Source organism: Petaurus breviceps, unplaced genomic scaffold, assembly GCF_028583685.1.
Source record: "Petaurus breviceps papuanus isolate PSGF00001 unplaced genomic scaffold, PetGlider_PUasm1.0 91133, whole genome shotgun sequence".
NCBI lineage: Eukaryota > Metazoa > Chordata > Mammalia > Diprotodontia > Petauridae > Petaurus > Petaurus breviceps.
Window position 1 is genome coordinate 35,363,368 of NW_027187419.1, and position 23,816 is coordinate 35,387,183.

The following is a 23,816-nucleotide window of genomic DNA, read 5'->3' on the forward strand; positions in this document are numbered from 1 at the left end:
TAATTCTGAAATGAGGATAATAATAGCATCTATCTCCAGGAGTGTTGTGACTGAGATAAGATATTTAAAGTGTTTTGCACAGTAATTGGCAGATAGTAGGAATTTATTAAATAATAGTTTCTTCCCTTTCCTCCTTCATGAAGCAAGCATGAGAGGGGAATCAAGAAAAGTTTCTTAACCAAAGTGGCAACTGATCTGAAGTTTGAAAAAAGCTAGATATTCTAAGTGGTAATAAAAGTAGAAAGTCCATTCCAGGTATGAGGATCAACAATACAAAGGCACAGAAATGGGAAAAAAAAACATGTTCAGTTCTGGAACCAGACAGTAGGTCCTCATTCCTGGAATATAAAGTAAATAAAGATGATTAGAGATGTCATGAAATGTAAGTGGGAGCCAGACTGCATAGACTTTCAAATGCCAGGTTAAAGATTTTTCATCTTATCCAGTCAATAAGCTACTAAAGTGTTGTTTTATTATGTTTTGAAAATTATGTCATTTGGAGGTGCTTCTTAAGCTCCCTTGCCCTTTGGAATACATTATTCTCTATTGCTGTTTACATTTGAAAGTAGAATAGTCTTGTATTTGAAATTTCTCTATTTTTTATTTGAATGTCTTTTTCCTGGACACTTGTAAAATTTGTTAAAAGTAGAATTATTAATTTAACCACTACATATCTTGGAATTTGAAAAGTAGTTTGGCTTGTCTATTTCTTTTTTCTGTTTATTTCATCTGAGGCTTAATAGATTCTACTCTAGTCCCTTATTTTCACTCTGTGTGTCTCTTTATTTCAGAAGATTTCTTATAAGGAACATATTATAATATCTGATTTTTAATCTATCTGCTATATACTTCTACTTGATGGGTAATGGATTTTTATTGATGGATTTTTTTTGTCTTTTTGGAGGGGGAAGGGAGGGCAATTATGGTTAAGTGACTTGCCCAAGGCCACACAGCTTGTAAGTGTTAAGTGACTGAGGTGAAATTTGAACTCAGATCTTCCTAATTACAGGGCCAGTACTCTATTCACTGTGCAAACTAGCTGCCCCTACTTTGGAATTTGTTGTTCACATTCTCTGTCCTTTTGGTCTAACCCCATATACTTTCCAGGCCATGGAATTTGGAAAGTTGTCCCCATTATTGGGGGGAAAGGACATGATTACTATTTGGGACCTCATCCATGGTTTAGCAGAGTGGTTCATACAAAGAGGAGAAATAAATTCACACTAATGAAATGCTATCTTCAGATTATGAATACCAGACTTATTCTTCCATTCCTCTATGCCACCCCAAGAATCTATCCCCTAGGACTGCTTTCCTTTTATTGCATGAATTTGAATATAGGTTGTGGGTAGGATGTTTCTTCTCCTTATATTAGCTGAGGCATTGAAAGAGCTTGGGGGAGTTTAAGAGAAACAGTTCAAGTCAAATAACTTATTCAAAACAATCTCAGCAAAATGAAAAGAAACCTAAGTCCAGGATTGCAAAGAAGCCGAGATGTCCTCAAAATTATAGTAAGGAGAGTCAGACTAGTATCCCAAATGAAGGTCTGTCAATACACAATGTTTTAGGAATCATTGATAGAAAAAAGGAAAAAACTTAGGAAATGCGGCTAATATATCTATTAAAGGATATAAATCTTACTCCTAAAAATTTTCCCTAATCCTGACCATAATGATATAAAGGTGTGATGATGAAGATGGTAAAGATAGAATCAGGGAATTTGAATGTGGTAGAAAGCATGTAATTATCACCATTGCTTGCTTGTGGTATGCCAATGAAGTTCTCAGTAAGCTAGCTATTCACCCAGATCCACACACACCGTGTGCATTGTGTCAATGTATGGATGGTGGTTCATAGTTCAATTTCTTCTTTGGAAATGAACTTCACTTGGAGATTAGATAGATGAACCGACAGGTAATTGGATGGATTGGTAGATGGAGAGATCTAGAGAGAGAGAGATAGTTGGGGAAGCTGAGGGCAGGGACATAAACTAAGTGGGAAAACAGTTCTATGGCTAATGTTTTTTGAAGCAAATGATCAGCAATATAGTATAGCGGAAAGAGGAATGAACTAAGTCAGCAACCTATAATCCTGGGTTTTGCAACTAATTAGCTAGGGAAAATATAAGAACATGGATTCCCTTTCCTGGGCTTCAGTTTTCACAACTGTTAAATAAAATAGTTTGGCTAAAATATCTCTAAGGTCCCTTCTAGTCCCTTGAATGAAACATGAATTATATTAGAAACAAACCAAACAAACAACAAAACTGAACAACTATACACATGATGTGACTAGATGGTCTTTAAATTAATTTTAAGCAGATGTTTTTATTTTCATTTTTAATACTTGGTTTGGTCAGAATTTTACATCAAAGCATTTTAAATATTAAATCAACTAATTGAATATTATCAAAATCAGTTATTTTGATTTCTTATAGCTTGTGTGGCTTTTTGAAACCTTAAGAATGAAGCATTATATAGTTTATGTTACTATCTAGTTCAAAATACTATAAGAATTTCTAAAAGAAAATTATGTTTGGGGGCAGCCAGGTGGCACAATGAGTAAGAGCGCTGGCCCCGGCGTCATGAGACCCGGGATTGGTTCCGGCCGCAGATACTTGGCACCCACACCAAAACAACTGGCCATATAACTTTGAGCAAGTCACTTAACCCCAAATGCTTTTTAAAAAATTACATTTGTTTTGCCATTGGGGTTATACTTTATGATTATATATATCCTGTAAGTTCAGGAAACAGAAAGATAATTGTGAGCTAAAGTGGCCTGGAGGAAGGACATATCATCTTAAAGGGTAGATTAGATTTTGGGTAATCAAAGAAGAAGAGAGGGAATTCTGGATGAGGAGAATTCCATGAACAAAGGCATGCGGGACGTTGAATGTGTTGAGTAAAGTCATTTCAGGGACAATAAGTAGATCAGCTTGGCTTGAAAGTAAGATTTTGGTAGGGAACTAATAGATTGAAAAAGAAACTGCTCAGGTCAGTGAGTTTAGAGAGTTGGGCTGAGAGAAAAACCTAGCCTTAAGGCCTGACTCTGACATGATAACTGTGTGACACCAGTCAAATAACTGAACATTTTGATGGCCCTAAATAACTTTCTAAGGCTATAAATTGAAAAGTAAGTGCCTGCCTGCATTGAGGGTGGGGGAGATGGGTGGGTTGGAGTTTCCTTATGAAAAGGTTGTCTATGAAAATCACAGGTTCCATCAAAAAGATTTGGAACTTTATCCTTATATAATGAGGAGCCAGTGAAGCAGTGGAATGAAAATATAAAAGTGGTGTTCTGGGATGATTGAATTTCTAGGCAACTATAGTATAGACTGGAGATGGGGGTGGGGGAGGCGGAGTATGAGGGAGGGCTGGAGAATGAAGGCAGAGAGAATAAGCTATTATAGTAGCCCAGGAGTTAGAAGGGTCTCAAGTAAAGCATCGCAACAATAGTATGGATTAAAAAAAAGATTTTGCAAAGATAATTGACAGAATTTGCTGACAGACAATCAAGGGAACTTGAAGAGAGGAAAACCAAAGATACCACAGAAGGTTTTAGCCTAGGTTATCAGGAGAATGGTAATGCTATTAACATAAGTAGGAAATTCAAATGAAATTGCAACCTTAAAGGATGGAAAGCAGGAGGAAAGATTTGTTTAGTTTTTAGATTCATTGAATTTGACATAATGGTGGGATCTCTAGGTAAAGATGTTTGGAGATGAGGGAGATTTGGAATAGAGATCTGGCTGTAATGGGAACAGAGAAACTTTTAATGCCTAGAATTTTATGAATAAGATGAGACAATAGCTGAGTATATCAGGACAATAGGATCTCAAAAGGTGAGACTAGAGGTTAAAAAAAATTGAGTGATCAATAATGTTAAAGATTGTAAAGAGATGAAAGGGATAAAGACTGGAAGAAAGGGTCTCTAGATTTAGAGTGGCTTGCAAGGGGTACAGAGGCAGAAGAGGTTAGACTCTTTGCCCTGGATCCCAAAGTTAATGTGTCTCAATTAGGAGTTGACCCCTGGTTTTTCTGGCTCCAAATTTAGTACCTTTCTTCACTACATTAGTCTACATCATAAATTACTGTTATTTAGAAACTGTCGTGATATTACCTGTGTCCTTCTTCTCAGACTCAGGTCTAGATTAAATCTAATATTGATTCTGAATTGTGGAGGTAGAAATAATATTCAGGCATTCTGACCATTCATTTGAACAGTAGTGTTACTAGCTTCCTAGTATTCCTCCTTCCCTCTACTACTTATGACTACCTCTCATTGCCAAGCTCAGTCACTGGGTCATCCCTGTCACTGGTCTCCTATGTTAGTGTTCCAGGTTGATGAACACTGCTAGGGGGTCACAAAATCATGTTTATGCAATCAATCATAAATAAAGACTCTCAGCTTTCAAAAAGGTCCTTTTCCTGTCCACCTGTTGAATCTATTGAGTTCTGCCACATTATTAATTTGAAGATATGCTCCTCAAACTCTAGCCATACCCTGCACCCCTACCCTCATGAGAAAACCTAACCTATTACTTTTCTAAGGAAATTGGGATCATCTGAACTGAGCTCGCCCTACTTTCTTTCTTTTTTTAAGTTGTGTTGATAACTTGTATTTTCATATGACTATCATTTCCTAAGATACGATCAAACCCTTATAAACCAGAACAAAGTTAAGCCAAAGCAAATAATAAAGCGAACATCACTGACAGCATATGGGATATTGTTCATCCTTACCCCTCATGTCCCTATCAAGATGTGGCAATCATTTATAAAATTATGTTCTCTAGAGCCATGATTAATCATTAGGAATCAGATTCTCTCTGCCTTTTGATTTCTTTTGGTGACATTATTGAAATCATGGTATACTGGGGTGGGGAACCTGTGGCTCTCTAGGTTCTCAGGTGTGACCCTTTGAATCCAAACTTCATAGAACAATTCCCCTTAATAAAAGGATTTGTTCCATAAAACTTAGACTCAGTCAAAAGATTTTACCCAAGGACCTAGAAGGTCACATGTGTCCTAGAGACCACAAGCTCCCCATCCCTGATAGGTGGGGAACAGCAATATTGATTGTTTTGTTTTCTTATAATATGAGTACTCCATCACATCCATTTACCAGAGAGATTGTTCAGACATTACCTACGTCCTTTGTTCCAAACGTTTGCTCCACTAAAAGTTTTGCTGTTAGTAATTTGGAATGTATATATTTATATTCCTGTGTATATATAGATAGAGACATAGAGAGAGATAGACAAATAAATAGACAGATACACACCATATACATATGTTTTATATGTATGTTTGTTATATAAACATGTGTCTATATGTTATATGGATACACATATAAGTACATACATACAAATGTGTATTTCTCTCCATCTTTGAAATCTTTGAGGTAAACGGCCAAGAGTGGAATTGCTGTTTTAATAATTTACTCTTTTAGAATCACTCAATATTGTTGAACCAAATAGAACTCTACCAATAATCTATAAATGCAGCATTCTACCCACAGCCTCTTCAACGTTGGAAAATTTCCATTTATATCAATTTTATAGCTGTGAGGTGAAACCTCTGTTGTTTTTATTTATTTTTCTCTCATTAGTGATTTCGAGCCTTTTAAATGATCTTTTGTAACCAATTTGTTTTTTCCTTTGGCTGATCATTAGACAATCTCTCTCCTTTTTCTTCTCTAGTTCAAAATTTATCTCTATTTGTCCACCTGTTCTTCTTTAACTGTTTTACAGGGAAATAGTAGTCTCCCTTTTAAAGTGTAACTACTGTGCTTTTGCTTTTTTGCTCTGGATCTTATTCCCTCTAATTCTTATGAATTTTTGTTCCATAAACAATCCATACTCTTGTGTACATATTCAATATCTCCCTCTTTGCTGGTTCCTTCCCCCTGCTTATGAATATGCATAATATCTATAACACCACCTTCAAAAAATAAATTTTTCTTGGATGTTTCCTGACCATGAGCTATAATCATGTTTATTTCCTTCATTTAATTATCAGACTTCCCTAAATAGTGTTCTGCATAAACTGTCTCTATTGCTTTACTTTCCTACTCACTCTTACAACTTTGTTGTTCTTGAGTCATTTTTCAGATTTGTCTTACTCTTTGTGAGTAGGAAAATCCCATTTGGGGTTTGCTTGGTAAAGATACTGGAGTAGTTTGCCAATTCCTTCTCCAGCTCATTTTACATGATGAGGAACTGAGGCAAAAAGGGTTAAGTGACTTGTCCAGAATCACACTACTCTTAAGTGTGTCTGGGTCCAGATTGTAATTCAGGAAGGTGTCTTCCAGACTCTAGGCCCAGCACTCTATCCACCATACCAACTAACTTCCCTTCTTACTGTTAGGCAATTTTTATAAATAGGGAGTACTTCCCCTAGTAATTTGTGTTCTCAGGTTTATTGAATATTGTATTATTGAATTCTATTGTTTGTTTTAAATTCTTGTCTAGTTTGTTACAATGATCTTTAAAAAAAATTAAACCAATCTTGAATTGTATTAATGCCTTAATTCAAAATCTGGAAAATAAACCTTTACAAATTAACATTTTTCTATATAATATCAGAGAACAAGTGGAAATATTAGAAAGGAAATTTCCATGGAAAACAACAAAATGCATGGAGTAGTCAGTAGTCTATCCAGTCTATCCAGGTACACTCAAGCTCCATAACAAAAGAATTACAAAATGTTTCTTAAATAAATGTGGCCATTAAAAAAAACAAACCTTGGATGAATATTTAGTCTTATGACTTGGTTGAAACAATATAATAATTACAATACTACCTACATTAATTTACATATTTAATGCCAGTTTCACTTCAAGGAGAATACTCCATAGAACTAGATTAAATCATAGAATTTGTTTCAAGGAAAAGAAATCTAGCATCTCAAAGGACATAATGTAGCAATAAGGCAACACTAGAACTTCCATGTCACTTCATTTACCTTGATAGTCAAGAAGGACTCAATGTCCCCATTTTAAGGCAGGAATACAGGTTCAGAGACAAGGGTTTCACACTTAGTGAAGAAGCAAGGATTGGACGTTGAAGGTTTTCCCAGGGACATCTGTTGTAAAAGTAGGGCACCATAGAAAACAGCGTTTGAAATCCTCATTCTTACTTTTTTTCTCACCATTTCTTCTCCAGACAGCAGGAATATGTCAGAACTGTGGGTCAGGCAATGTCTTAGTTAGCCCTGTGAATGGGGAACAAATATCCTTAAACATCCATAAACTTAATGGAGTTTTGCCAAGTGAAAAGAGTCCATGGAAGCAGCTGGCAACTCTGCCTTAGTACATTCCACATTACTCACTTATCTTTATAATCTCAAGTAAGGAAAATCAGCCTCAGACACTCTGGAGGTAGTTCTAAAATCACCTCTATCTCTGTGATGGGAGAAGCAACAGAATGTTGTCCACCACAGGTCTGTGATAAAATATCAGGGGCCTTGCTAAAGGAAAATGTTCCTTTCCTTTTGATTGGCTCCTCCTTTCTGATTCTTTTTCTAATTATCTTCTTTATTCCAAGACATTAAAGAGGAGACCTGCCCTTTGGACTGAATTTGAGCACAAAGTACATTAAGCAGCTAGGTGTTAAAGTGAATTGTTATATGCCTGGGTTCAGGAAGACTTGAGATTAAATATACCCTCAGAAACATACTACTTGTATGATCCTGGGCAAGTCACTTAACCTTTATTTGCCCCAGTTTTCTTAACTATAGAATGAGAAAAGCAATAGTACCTACTTACCCAAATTGTTGTGAGAATCTAATGAGAAAATATTTCGAAAGCATTTGCAATGCCTTTCACAGTTCCTGGCCTATAATGAGTACCTAATAAATGCTCATTTGCTTCCTTCCTTCCTTCCTTCCTTCCTTCCTTCCTTCCTTCCTTCCTTCCTTCCTTCCTTGCTTCCTTTCTTTCTTTCTTCCATGTTGTTGTGCTGGGAAGTCAATAACTTCACACTAAGCTAGACTTGGAAAGGACAAATTTTTGCCAATGTGAAAGCCAGCTTGATTTTCCTAGACAGAGAAATGGCCTTGGAGGCATAGGGTATACTTTTGAATCTGACTCTTTAACTTTTTGAATATGGGCAAGTCACTCCACCTCTGGGCCCCGATTTGTTCTTCTCTAGCAATGATCTCTACACTTTGATTATATACTCCTGTTTGTTGTTGTTGTTTTCTTGTTAGTAAACAATATTTATGAAATAGTTCCGATATATGCATATTTGTTTATTAGCAATACATATTACCAATGTAATAATTTTGTCTTTGTAGTTGCTTTGGGTACCTGTAATTGAGCTTTTCTTAAAATAACCCTAAAGGACTGAAACTGTCACTGCCTTTGGAACATAATCATGGGAGTGGATGAGATGGGGAAGTATTAGCCTAATACATAAGAGAGTTGTGTCAGGGTGAAACCCACAATTGACCAGAACATGAAATTAGGATAATGCTATCTTCATACCCTTCATTTGTTTGACACATGCTTTGGGGTTCCATTTTAAGCTCACTTTGGCAATCCTTTCTGCAGAAAATGAAGGTTTACAAATGAAGGCTAGATGAGCATATGTTATAAAGTCTAGTTCAGATACAGGTTGTATTAAATATATCTGAGGTCCTCTCTGAGATATTATAATTCAATTAAACAAGGATTTATTAAATGACTCCTATGTGTCTGGCAATGCTGTGCACTGGAGATTCAAAAAGAAAATGGAAATAATATTACCTTCAAATTCACGTTTTACCTAGGAAGTGCAATGAATAGTGTGCTAGGACTAGAGTCAAGAAGACATGAGTTCAAATCCAACCTCAGATATCATGAAAATAGTCATGAATAGTCCCGAAAAAAATTATCTAAATCACTAATACTTAGGTAAATGCAAACCAAACAACTCTGAGATCCTACTTCACACCCATCAGATTGACTAAAATGACAGAAAAAGAAAAACGACAAATGTTGGAAGGAATGTGGTAAAATACACACAATAAAACACTGTTGGTAAAGCTGTGAAGTTGTCCATCCATCCAGGAGAACATTTTGAAACTATGCCTAGAGGACTATGATCCGATGCATATCCTTTGACCCAGTGATGTGAGTACTAAGTCTATGCCCCAGTGATATCAAAGAAAAAAGAAAATTATCCTTCCATACAAAAATATTTAGAACACTTATTGTTTTAATGGTGGCAAAGAAGAGGACACTGAGGGTAAGCCCATAAATTGGGGAAGAGCTGAGCAAGTTATAGTATATAGATGTGATAGAATACTATTATACTCTAAGACATGATGAAAAGAAAGATTTTTTTTAATCTGGGAAGAGTTATAAGAACTGATACAAAGTGAAGATCACATAATAAGGAGAACATTCTACATAGAAACAGTAATATTATAAATATTATCAAATATAACTCAGTAACTAAAAGACAATAACTCTGATCAAAACAATGATCTACCACAATTCCTAAAGACTCATAATGGAAAACGCTATACACCTCCCGAAAAAGAACTGATAGACTCAGAGTACAGATTGGAGCATTTTTTTGGCCATCTTTATTTATCTTGCTTTTCAGGAGGTGGGAGCATGGCTAATGTGGAAATGTTTCAGATGACTTCACATGTATAATGAGTATCATATTTCTTGTCTACTCAATGTGTGAATGAGGGGGATGGATGGAGGGAAATAATTTGCAAACGAAAATCAAAATTAAATTTAAAAAAAGAGAGATGAAACCTAGAGAAGTGATATGGCTTAAACAAAGATGCACCAAGGCACTAGTGGAATGAAGATTAGAAACTGCAAATCGGTATAGTGTTGTTGCCTTTTTCTAAAATTTTTTCAAGGTGTAAAATTATTCTAAATCACTCCTAGCAATGTGGAGTAAAGATGGTAGCCCATCAACCAACAGGCATTTATTGAATGTTTATCACATACCAGGCTTTGTGCTAGGCATTGGGACACAAAACAAAAACTTCCTTCCATGAGGACCCTACATTCCATTGTGAGGTAAAACATATAAATAAATAAGTACAATAATACTTACAATAATAAATAAGTATATGCAAAAGAAATATAAAGCTATTGGAAGGGGAGCTGAGAGAAATCTGTATTGGTTTTATGTAGATGATGGTGTTTAAGATGAAATTTAAAGGAAACTAAGGATAGTAAGAGAATTGAGGAGGAAATGCCTTATAAATAATTAATAAGCAAATATGACTGCTGCATCAATTAAGATAGGTCTCTATTCCTAGGAAAATATTCTATTATCACTTAATAGGTACTTAATCTTTAGAAAATATTCATTAGTCTCTTCACTTTTTACCTGTTGCAAACAATCATAGGGGAAGAGTAATTGATGGTTTTGCTAACCATGTTTATGCATTAAGCCAAAGACTTTCCAAAGAATGCCCATGAGTATGCTGAACATAGCCCCATCATCGTTCGCTAATTTGCTAAGAGTCCTCTTATTTTTACTAAGTTTCTCTTCCACCTTTGAATATTCACCACTGCAATCAAGAATATCTTGTGGATCTATCTCAAACATAGACTCTTTTATGAGAGGAACATGGAAGAACTTGATGCTATCTAATTAAAGCTGTCTCACTTGTACTAAGGATGAAAGGCCCAACAAAAGACCATATTAAATGTAATTATAGTCTGTTAACTTTATGATTAAGACACACTTATAAGATAGAAGCATTGCCAAAAATCATTGTCTTGTGGGAGCTGACATAACTTTCCCTTGCCAACATAAATAAGATGAATGAGGCTCACCAAAAATTTGAGGGCCATAAGAAACTAGATAATAGAATAAGTGAAAGCCATGCAGACTAGATACCCCAAAAACTATTTAGCAAAATCTTAGACATGTTGCCAGGTCCATGTCTTAAGTAAGAAATATAAGAAAAAAATTACAAATTACTTTTATTTTCCTCCAGTACATATTGGCATAGGGAAACAGACAGAGGTCAGCAAGCAACGAAAACAGTTTCTGACCATGAGAATGACTATGCAGGAAAGCTTTATCACAGAGATTTAACTAGGTCCCATGCTATGTATTAGAGAAAAAAAAAAAACTTCTCAGATGCAGTAGAGATTGGCTTGATGCTATGCATGAAACAGAAAAAGGTAGCAAATGACAACTCTCTCACTTGTACTACAGAATTGGGTTACATTGCTAGTGTGACATTCAAAGAAGTGTTGTACCTAGAGATAGCAATCAAAAAGAGGAATCAGTCAACAGACAAAGGCCATGTCAGGCAAAGAGAAGGAAGAGAAGCCGACAGTGGTTGTTTAGTTCTGACAGGAGTGGTAAGATCATATTTCCAGGATGGTCAGAAGCCTGCATCTGAATAACCAGGGAAGGTAGTTCTGGCCAAAGGGAAAACTTGAGGTTGCCATGGAACCTACAGAATTTTCTAGTCATTTGACTGGCTCAGACCAGCAGCAAATTACGGGAATTCCTCCAATTACAAGAGCTTCTTCAATATTTTGCTCAGACCAAAGTTCGAACCCTAGTCAGGAGCTTGCAAAACTGATACAAGGAGGAAATTAATCAGACCTTTTTTTACTTTGTATCAGGCATCTTTGAACACACTGAAAGCTTTCAGGTCCCCAACTTGAATTATTCCTGACATTCTTGAGTAACATAACACATAATATTCAGAGAAAGCATAAATAAGCATGACCAAAGAGAATACAAAAGAGGACTGAGCAAGGCCCAGACATTCCCTTAAGAAGTGAGGAGCTTGGTTCCCCTGGGACTGAGGTTGGCGTCCAACCCATGACTGGGCTTCCCAGGTTGCAGCTCTGGGTGCAGAGATCCAGGTGGGCACCCTTCAAGGGGATTGTATGCAGGCATCATTGGGAATCTTGATGAATAGACCTCAGGCCCAAAATGCTCTGGGCAAAGTCTTTGTCAATGAGTGGTCAGATGCCCTGGATAAGCTTGCAAGTTTTCTTAAAAGTGGCATCAAGAGGGTATTCTATGCAGGTGCTGTTCAGAAAGAAAGACAGCAAATAAGCTAGGCCGAGGTGGCTGCCTTTATGCATAAGTTCCAGAATCTGATGAGCCAGATTGCCACATTCCCTGCACATACCACTGAGGCCATGGATGGATTTGCTCTGGGTGGGGGCCTTGAGCTGGCCTTGGACTGTGATCTCCATGTGGCAGCTGCTTCCACCATCCTGGGACTGAAAAACAAGCTGAGAACTCCTTCCAGAGATAGGGGGGGACCCAGAGCTTGCCTCATTGTGTGAGCATGAGCCTGGCCATTCCACTTATCTTTACTGGGATCAAAGTGGAAGAAGCAAAGTGTATTGGGCCGGTGAATGATGCAGTGCCCCAGAACCAAGAGGCTACAGCTGCCTACCACAGGGCCCTACAGCTTACCAGGGAGATAGTGCTACAGGCCCTCTTCTCAGTGAGAGTGGGAAAAGTGGTCATTGAAGGAATGAATGTGTTACACCCAGACAATCCCAATGAGGGAGAGACTGGGGGGTATGTATAGCAGCAAGGACCCCAGCATCCCCAGGGTGGCTGCCCACACAGGTCCTTAGTTCTGCTTTTCTAAAGGAAAGCAACTCAAAATGGATTAACAAGCTTACTTTAATCAATCAAATATATATCATTTACCTAGTTTGGGGGAAAAGGTCAGCACCCCGAACTTCAGAGTATACAGTATTCAAAAGTTACAAGACAGAGAAACAAATCAAGCAGACAGGCTTCCAAACTGTCCAGCCATTACATCCATACCAAATCACAGTTGCCAGAGAGAGAAGCATCAATATCTGGGTTTTTCAAAGCCGGGGGTCGGGGGGCTCTCAACAGCTGCCCAGAGTCTCATCTGGTCAAATCACACAACACTTCTCAAAGTGAGCACCAAAGCAAAGCCTCACATCGGGGATTATATAACCTTCTCCTGGGTTAGAGAATGTAACCACCCTCTTGACCCACTGCCCAAACACACAGCATCAAGTGTGGGCAATCCTGAAAACTAAGCCTCCTGACACAGGCTCCATGTGACCACAATCAGCCTATTAGGGAGCGGAGTATATTTTCAAATCAAGGAAGGTTCTCAGAGTCTCTTAAGCCTATCAAAGGGCCTAGGGGCAGGGAAGATCTTTAAATTTGCATTTCTATTACAGTGTGGCAGCCTTCTGGGATAAGTGGCCACCCCTGATTTGTTGTAATATTCCAACAGTGTTGTTTGGCCAGGGAAGGTGTCCACCACTCTGCAGCCCTGGCCCTCGCAGACAGGGACACTTAGAAAAGTCAACTTTTAGAAGCACTGCCTTTGTTCTTCCATAAAATCCTTTCCCTTGGTCAGAAAAAAAAAAAAGAAATGCACTAGTCCTGGAATTAATATAAATCCCCAAATCCCCAAAAGACTGCAAGGATTGGCAAACAAAACAGACATAGTATTGTCAAGTTTAGATAATATGTTGTTTTGTCTTCAATTTCAGTTGTGTCTAACTCTTTGTGACCCTATTTAAGGTTTTTCTGTCAAGGATGCTGGAGTGATTTACAATTTCCTTATCCAGTTCATTTAAAGATGACAAAATTGAGGGAAATAGGGTTAAATGACTTGCCTAAGGCCGCACAGTTAGTAAGTGTCTGAGGCCAGATTCACAGTCAGGAAGCTAAGTCTTCCTGAGTTCAGCCCCAGTATTCTCTCCACTGAGCTATCTAGCTGACCCAATATGTTGATTACTTTTTTTAAAGTCAAAATAGGAAAGGCTTTTATTTTTCCTCATTTAAGGAATAGGTAAATTAAATTAAAACTAGATATAACAATTCTCTCCTCATTGTATTTTCATCCATTCAAAGTAGATACTCAATTGCCCTTCATTTAGCTTATTACAAATATTTCATCTTTCTTTGCTATCTTCCTAGAATATCAAGTGCATTGTAGGTCAACTGATGACAGACTGTCAGCATGAAACCTTTCTGGCATTAGAGTAAACCCTTTTTTTTATCTTTTTTTATGAATATGAAAATTTTCCTTCCTCCATGACCTTTTTGTTTTGCTTTAAATATTATATTGTACCTTATGCTCTTACTTTCTTCAGAGTTATATCCTTCCAGCAGAGCTGGCTCTATAGAGCCCATAAAGTACTCTGCTGACTGCACCATGTCATTTATAGAATGTCAAGGATGACCTGATCCCAGATTTCTCTTCTATACACACCACAGAAACTTAAATTCTGTTTTTAAAATCATTCTTTTGAGTTATGTTAAAGTATAACTGACATATATAATACTTTAAAGTTTATAATGTATTTCATTTAGGCTTCACACAAACCTTATGTAGTAGTTACTATAGGTATAATTATACCCACTTTACAGATGAGAAAACTAAGGTTGTGAGAGATGGCCAATATCAGAAAGGTGGTAAGTACCCAAGTCAGCAGTGATCAGCAGTGAAAATCATAGCATAGGTTGCTTACATTAAATTAATGCTCCTGGAATGGCTACCATGTTGAATGAATCAACTTGGTAGTTCCTTACCTGATCAAAAGAACTTGAAAGGAGCAGAACACTGAGGGTCTTTGGAGGGGAATAGGTCAAATAAGAGATTACAGAAAGGAATAGGAAATGTAGATATATGTATGTTGAAAAAAACTAATTTTGAATTCTTCATGATTTAGCCTAAGATCAGGGCTGCCTAAGAGACACTATTCTCATCCTTGCATTCCTTAGCCCTCTCTACGTCTCAGTCACTTTGCTCCCTTCTGTCACCGAATATTTTCTTCTGTTGGACCTTTATGAGTCATCCTGACTTCAGAGGAGTTCACTTTGAGCAAGTATTTTTTCTCTCTTAATTGCTATCCTTTCTATTGCTGGTCCTTTTCCCTATATTAATCATATTAAAATTTCTCTCATGCACTTCAGTTATCACATGGCTTAATCATTTGTTCCTTTGATTAGCATCTGTTTGGGTAATGACAGATTTGATAGAACATTTTGGGAAACTGAGCAGCAGAGAGAGATGAATAATAGGTTTTTTTTTCCTATTCCTCAAGAAAAATACATTGGGACTGGGGCATATGTATTTGGGGGAGGGAGAAGTACAGAATACAAATACACATGTGGCTAAAGAATGTAAAGGCCTTATGGAAATTCCAGATAGCTGAAGACAAACTGACTTGATGTTTAAGAAAGCCACAGTTACTAAACACTTTATCCAGAAAACAAAATAACAACAGGAAGTTGATCTGTTATGCCCGACCCAAAGGGCTTAATACAATCCATCTGAGATTTCTTGGGCTCATAAGTTCTGAACCACAGTGGAATCTCCTTCCAATTCTCCCTTTCTTCAACTTAGTACATCGGCCAACGCCAGAGGTTGGCACAGGGATCTATTTCTTGTAAAAGAGAAAGGTTTTCAACAATTTCTCAGCCTCTTACACTGGTCTCTTTGCAGTGTTAGGGGCAGAAGTATATGATGACATGTCAAACAGCTGCTGGCCTCTGTATATGGACTCTGTGTTTGCAACTTTAAGGCAGTTAGTCAATTAGGTTATAAGACATAGTGTAGAGAGGCAAAATATAGTCACAGTCCAAGAAAATCTTGCATCCTACAGAATGGGTAGCACCCTTCATTCTTTTTAAAAAAATTTTGTGTGTGTGTGTTCAATTTGTTTATTTTTAGTTTTCAACATTCATTTCCACAAGATTTTGAGTTACAAATTTTCTCCCCATCTTTCCCCTACCCAGCACCCCAAAATAGTGATTCTACTGAATACTCCTTCCCCCAATTTGCTCTCTCAATATCCTCCTCCATCCCCCTTTAATTTCTAGTAGGGGAAGATGGATTTCTATACCCCAGTGCCTGTATATCTTATTTCCTAGTTGCATGTAAAATATATATATATATATATATATATTAACATTTGATTTAAAATTTTTGATTTCCAGATTCTTCCCCTTCTTCCCTCATCACCCAACCCTATTGGGAGGAAAAGCAATTCAATATAGGTTATACATGTGTAGTTACACTAAACATTTCCATAGAAGATATATTATGAAAGAATGACTATTATTTCCATCCATCCTATCACCCCCCCACTTATTCAATGTTCTACTTTGACCCTGTATCTTTTCAAAAGTATGTACTTCTAACTACCCTCCCCCCAATCTGCCATCCCTTCTATCATACCCACTCTTATCCCCTTCCCCCCTACTTTCCTATATGGTAAGATACCCAATTTAGTGTGCATATTATTCCCTCCTTAAGCCAAATTCAATGAGAATAAGGTTGACCCATTCCCTTTTGCCTTCCTGTTCTCCTTCATGGTAACAGTTTAATCTTCCCTCTTTTATATGAGGTAATTTAGTCTATTCTATGTCTTCCTATCTCCTCTCATTATATTCCTCTCTTACCTCTCAATTTTATTTTTTTAGATATCATCCCTTCCTATTCAACTGATTCTAGGCCCTCTGGCTATGTATGTACACACACACACACACACATATATACACACTCACATATGTATTTATAATGCACATATACCTTTCTATATAAATATATATGTAAGTAGACACACAAATACACATATATGTTCCAATCAACTATCCTCATACTGAGAAAAGTCTCATGAGGTACAAATATCATTTTAACATGTAGTAATGTAAATAGTTCAATTTTAATAAGCTCCTTGTGATTTCTCTTCCCTGTTTGCCTTCTCATGCTTCTCTTGCTTCTTGTATTTGAAAGTCAAATTTTCTATTCAATTCTGTTTTTTTCATCAAGAATGATTTCATTGAATGACCATATTTTCACCTGAACATGATACTCAGTTTTTCTGGGTAGGTAATTCTTGCTTTTAATCCAAGCTCCTTTGAACTCCAGAATATCATTTTTCAAACCCTTCAATAACTTAAGGTAGAAGCTGCTAGATCTTATGTTATCCTGACCATGTTTTCACAATACTCAAATTTTTTCTTTTTGGCTGCTTGTAATATTTTCTCCTTGACCAGGGAACTCTGGAAATTGGCTATAATATTTCTAGGAGTTTTCTTTTGGGGATCTTTTTCAAGAGGTGATCAGTGGATTCTTTCAACCTCTATTTTGCCCTCTGGTTCTAAAACATCAGGGCAATTTTCCTTGAGAATTTCTTGAAGAATGATTTCTAGTTTCTTTTTTTGGATCATGGCTTTCAGGTCGATCAATTTTTGAGTTGTCTTTCCTGGATCTATTTTCCAGGTCAGTGGTTTTTTCAATGAAATATTTCACATTGCCTTCTATTTTTTTTCATTTGTTTGGATAATTTTTATAGTATCTTGATTTCTCATAATGTCATTAGGTTCCATTTGCTCCAATCTAATTTTGAAGAATTAGTTTTTTATTGAGTTTTTTAAATTCCTTTTCCATCTGGCAAATTCAGCTTTTTAAAGCATTCTTCTCCTCATTGGATTTTTGTGATTCTTTTGCCATTTGAGTTAGTCTATTTTTTAAGGTATTATTTCCTTCAATCAGGTTGTTGACTATCTTTCCATGATTTTCTTGCATCATTCTCATTTCTCTTCCCAGTTTTTCCTCTACTTTTCTTACTTGATTTTCAAAATAGTTCTTGAGCTCCTCCATGACCTGTAATCCATTCATATTTTTCTTGGAAACTTTTGATGCAGGAGTTCTGACTTTGTTGTCTTCCTCCCATTCCATGCTTTGATCCTTTTTGTCCCTCAAAAAAGATTCCATGGTCTTTTTGTGCTTCCTCTGCTTGATCATATTGCCAGTCAATTACTTGACTTTTGAGCTCTTTGCCACCATAGAGCTCTGCTTCCAGAGAGGAGAGCTTTGTCCCAAATTGCTGGGGCTTTCACAAATATTGTCAGAGTTCTGAGGAGGGTGCCCTCTCTACAAACACCACACTGACAAACTGGTGTTTCTCACTACTGTGCAGGAAAGTGATACAGATTCAAGGAGTTCAAAGCAATAGTGATTCCCCTCTGAATGGTCACTTGGTCCCCCCCTTATCTGTAGGCAGGAGCTCCTGATCCAGCCAGTCAGCAAACACTGCAGCCGCCATGCCTTTGCAACCTCTTACCCTGGGGGACAGGGGCCGAACCATGCCCTTCCTTTCCAACAAAATTCCCTACTGGCCTTTTACTTTCTTTTTGGTGTTTATGGGTTGAAAAGTCTGGAAACCACCAAAGCTGCTGGTGGTTCACTCTCCTAAAGTCTGTGCTATCCTCCACTCCCTCACTGGGGTGAAAACCATGTGGCTTACACAAGACTGTGCTCAGCTCCCAGCTTGTTGCAATGAACCCTTCCTATTGGCCTTCCAGGCTGCCTTCAGTAGGAGATTTGTTTCTGTCAATTTGTGCATTCTGTAGCTCTAAAATTTGTTTACAGTCATATTTTATAGGTATTTGAGGTGGTTGTCGGGGGAGGTCTCAGAATTTCCTGATTCTACTCCACCATCTTGGCTCCACTGTTGATTACTGGCAATCAACAAAAAAAATTTTTTTTTTGATGTAGAAAATTATTGGGGGGGGGAGCGCACAGTCAAGATGGTGGAGTAAAAGCAGGAACTTGCCTAAGCTTCTGCTCCAACTACCTCCAATACCTATAAAAAATGACTCTAAATGAATTTTAGAGCTACAAAACCCACAAAGTGACAGAGAGAAATGAATCTCCCACTGAAGGCAGCCCAACAGGCCAACAGGAAGGGTCTATCACACTGGGCTGGCAGCCAAGCTCCGTCCTGCATAAGTCACACTGATCCAGACTTGTGGCCCAGACCTATCACAGCAGACTTCAGGAGAGTGATTCACCAGCAGCTGTGGGAGTTTCCATACTTCTCAATCCATAAATGCCAAAGAGAAAATGAAAGGTCAGTAGCAAACTCTGCTGGAACTGGTGAGAAAAGAGCATGATACAGACCATGTCCCTGGGGCAGCAGAGGTGGCAGAGGCATGGTGGTTGCAACTCTTGCCACATGACTGACTCCAGGGCCCCTGGCCTACAAATCATAGGGGGACCAAGCAACCATTCAGAAGTTAATAGCTCTGGATTTGTCCTGCTTGTCTGGGCCTCAGTCTTGGGTGGTGGTCCTGAGGTAAGCAACGCCAGTGTGCCAGAGCTTTCAGTGGCTGTTGAGAGGGCACCCTCCTCATAGCTCTGACAACACCTCTGACAACTGAAAAAAACTCCAGCAAATTGGGACACAGCTCTCTCCACTCTGGAAGCAGAGTTGTACTATGGAAAAGAGCTAAAAAATAAAGTAATTGGCTGGCAAGATAAGCAAACAGAGGAAGCACAATCAGACCATAGAATCTTTTTGGGGGGATAAAACTTATCAAAACATGGAACCAGAAGACAACAAAGGCAAAAGTCCTGCATCAAAATCATCCAGGAAAAATATGAACTACTTGCAGGCCATGGAGGAACTCAAGAAGGATTTTGAAAATCAGGTAAAAGAGGTGAAGGAAAAATTGGGAAGAAAAATAAGAATGATGCAAGACAATCAAGAGAAGTGAATCAATAGCCTGACTGAAGAAAATAACACCTTAAAAAATAGACTAACTCAAAAGAGACCTGAAAAGCCGATGAAGAACAAGGGTCAGGGCCAAGCTTGGTATGAAAGTAGTTTTCTCAGTGCTATCTTGTCCAGATTTTGAGAGAAAAAAAAACCCCAAAAGGTCTGGGACCTTGTGCTAGAGGGGCTGCTCCACATTGCTCTGGTTCTCCATGAGGTTGGAATCCCTCCATGGTAGGGCTGACCTGGAGCAACAAACAGGCCTTTGGAACATTTCAAACCTTTGTGTGGGAGAAAAATGTCATTCTTAAAGGAAGATCACAAGGTCATTTAGAATTGCAAGAAATTTTTGATGGCATTCAAGGCCAAGATGACACTGATTGAATGGTGTAGTAGACAATGCCCTGGGGTTGGAATCAGGAAGACTTGTGTTATCACCTGTGTATAAATCCTGCTATAGTCACTTAATGTGTGATTCTAGGCAAGTCACTTGATCTCTCTGTGTGTTAGTTATCTAGGGTGATGAAATTATAGAGCTACAGTCTAAAGGTATCTTTGAGCCTTGTTTGTTCATGAGGGAGGGAGGAGGAGGCTATACCAAGAAACCCCACAGGAGGTCTAAGAACCCTGAATCCCTATGGTTTCCCTTCAGCTCCCCAAGGTCTTTTTGATCTTTCATGAAAATAAAAGGGTGGACTAAGACCTAGAAACTTCCTTTGAAATTGTCAGAGGCATACATCTCCACCTTATAGCTCTAGAACTGGCTGGAAGGTACCTCCAAGGCAAGCTTGTCAAATCCTGTCATTTTACAAATGAGGAAACCATGGCCAAGGGAGGTAAAGAAACGTGATCACTATCCTACCACACAGAGTTGGGATTTGAATACAAGCCTCTGACTACATGGGTATATAAAAAACTAAATTTGTATAGATACCTTTTGTTTCCACATCACCCACATTTTATAGGCTATCCCTCCTTTCCCTCCCTGCCCAACAGCAATCCTTTATAGTAGAGAATAAAAAGCTGATGGGGAAAAAAAGACTTCAGAAAAACCAACCAGCATTTGGAAAATGTCTGACACTATACGTAGAATTTCATATCCATAAATGATAAGAATGATTAATAACAATAACAATAACTAGCATTTAAATAACTCTTTAAGGTTTGTAAAGCACTTAATACATATTGTCTCATTTCATCCCCACAACAACCCTGGAAAGTAGGTATTCTTATTATCCTCATTCCAGAGTGGAAGAAACTCACCTCCTCTTCTAGCCTCCTACATATGGGACTATGCAACTCAGTCTTTTCTTATGGGTGGCAGCTAAGTGACTCAATGGAAAAAGCACAGGTTTTAGCATTGTAATGTAATACCAAGCAAAGGCAACTTCCCAGGTTCAAAATACCAGCATAGGTGCTCTCTATTTTATTCAGTGACCAACCAAGAACAGAGAAGATTAAAACATGACATCATTCAAAATACAGCATTTACTAAGTGTGATTAAATAATCTCCAAGTACTACCCCACCCCAGGACCTTCCAATCATTCAATCAATTACAAAGTCTCTGTTCTAAATACTTCTCCACCCCTAGGCTATACCTTAATTAAGTCCACCACAAAGCCCCTCTTCTCAAATGTAGATTAGTTTCCAAACATAAGGTCAAAAGTTCCCCACCCCTGGATCACAATTGAATCTACCCCAGAGTTACATCAAGTTTAAACACAGCACTTAATACCCAAATGGAGGTCTTTTCTTCATCTTGACACTAGGCAAGTTCTCAGCAATCTTAGTTCCTGGGGAGAAAAGGCTTAGCAAGGCCACAAGATACATTGCCAGTCTCTTCATTAATTCATCCTCTGTCTGCAGAACAGTCCTAGGACCCCTGAAAACATTAGCAAAACCCTCTCCCAGGATTTCTGTAAACATACAACAATAAAATCCTTCTTCAGGGCTTCTGAACCAACAGAAAGGTTCCCAGACCCCTCTCAAAAGTCCAGAGCAATTCAAAGCGGCCACCAGCAATTCTCTTAGTCTCTCTCTCTCCACGAGGTGCTGCTTCCAAAAAAGATCTTCCGCCTCTCTCTAGTGTCTCTCCAAATCTACCTCACCAGCTCCTCCCACTTCAGGACTTTCTTTTCACATCAACAAGCCCATCCCACAGGTGGGATTAACAAACTCTGGGTTTTAATACAATCAATTTGAAAACCAAGCCAATACAGGGGAATCTTTAATTGCCATTACTATCACAAGCATTCAAGAAAAACTGAGGTAAAATCCAGTCTCTGATTCTTCCTAACTGTGTGACTATGGGAAAATCATTTAACCCAAATTGCCTTTAAAAAAATACCCAAAGCACTATGGTGTTTTTCATTGGCATTATAATAGCTGTTGTTTCCATTAACTTTTTTTTTAACTAGTCAGGGAAAGGACCTCAGGGGCCAACCATTCCAACCCCTTCATTTTACAGATGAAGAAACTAAGTCCCAATCTTCAGCAGTGACTTGGCCAAGGTCATTGTAATGCCAAGCAAAAGCAACTTGCTAAGGTTCAAAATACCAGCATAGGTGCTCTCCATTTTATTCAGTGAAAAATTAAGAACAGAGAAAATCAAAATATGACATCATTCAAAATACAGCATTTACCAGGTATAATTCAATAATCTCCAAGTACTACCCCACCCCTGGACATTACATTCATTTAATCAATCACAAAGTCCCTCTTCTAAATACTACTCCACGCCTAGGCTGTACCTTCATTTAGTCCATCACAAAGCCCCTCTTCTCAAATGGAGATTAGTTTCCAATCATAAGTAAAGTACACCCATTTGTTCAATCACAGAGCACAAAAAAGTCAAAAGTTCCCCACTCTTGGATTACAACTGAATAGGCCATCTACCCCAGAATTACAGCAAGCTAAAGCACAGTATTTAATACCCAAAGAGAAGTCTTTTCTTCATCTTGACCCCAGGCAAGTTCTCAGCAATCTTAGTTCCTGGGGAGACAAAGCTTAGCAAGGCCACAAGATACATTGCCAGTGTCTTCATTAATTCATTCCCTGTCTGCAGAACAGTCTCAGGAGCTCTGAACCAACATCAAGGTACCAAAACTTCTGAAACAACAGCACTGTCCTTCACCAGTAGACAGAATTCACTCTCTGTCTGCAGAACAGTCTCAGGAGCTCTGAACCAACAGCAAGGTACCAAGACTTCTGTAACAACAGCACTGTCCTTCACCAGTGGACAGAATTCACTCTCTGTCTGCAGAACAGTCTCAGGAGCTCTGAACCAATAGCAAGATTCCAAGTTCTCTGCAACAACAAGACTGTCCTTCACCAGTGAACATAATAGACTCGCTGTCTGCAGAACAGTCTCAGGAGCTCTGAACAAACAGCAAGGTTCCAAGACCTCTGCAACAACAGGACTGTCTTTCACCAGTGGACAAATCTGGCAAAACAACATCAAAACAGACAGACAAACTACCAGCATAACAGCCATGTCTCCTCAGTCCTTGGCAGCTCTGGGTGGCAGCTCTCAAAAGTCCTGGGCAATTCAAACTGGCCCTCAGCAATCCTCTCAGTCTCTTTCTGCCTCCAAGATGCTGCTTCCAAAAAGTTCTTCTGCCTCTCTCTTTTCTTGTGTCTCTCTAAATTTATGTCACCAGCTCCTCCCAGTTCAGCCCTCTCTTTTCACGTCAACAAGTCCATCCCACAAGTGGGATTCACAAGCTCTGGGTTTTAACACAGTCAAACCAAAAACCAAGCCAATACAGGGGGATCTTTAAATTATATTACTATTACAGTCATAAAGGGGGAAGGTGGCAGAGGTGGTATTTAAACCCAGGTACTCTGTCTCCAAATCCAGGGGTCTTTCCTTTATACCACACAGCCTCCCCACTTCAAACCACATAATCACCAGACTTTTGGTTAGCAATGTTAGGTCAGCTCTTTCATGGGAAGAAAATTGGGGATCCCATTCCCCAGTTGATGGATAGTCAGGTGATATGAAAAGTTAGTTTGCAGACAAAGAAATAAAAGCTATCTATAGTTATATTGAAGAAGATGCTTTGGATCAGTATTGATTTGAGAAAAGAAGATTAAGATAACTCTGAGATAAAATCTCACACTTATGAGATTGCTGGAAAAATTAGAACACTTGTGTATTGTTGGTGGAGCTGTGATCCAATCCAGTCATTCTGGAGAGCAGTTTTGAACTATACCTAAAGGTTTATATACATATACATATATATATATATATATATACACATATATATTTATTTATTCATTCATTCATTCATTTATTTATTTAG

The 23,816-nt window shown here is 38.2% G+C and overlaps 1 pseudogene; it reads left to right on the forward strand.

Annotated features, from left to right (window-relative positions):
* The first annotated feature begins 11,423 nt into the window (after positions 1-11,423).
* LOC138154925 (enoyl-CoA hydratase domain-containing protein 2, mitochondrial pseudogene) lies at positions 11,424-12,583 on the forward strand (annotated as a pseudogene).
* The last annotated feature ends 11,233 nt before the right edge of the window (positions 12,584-23,816 follow it).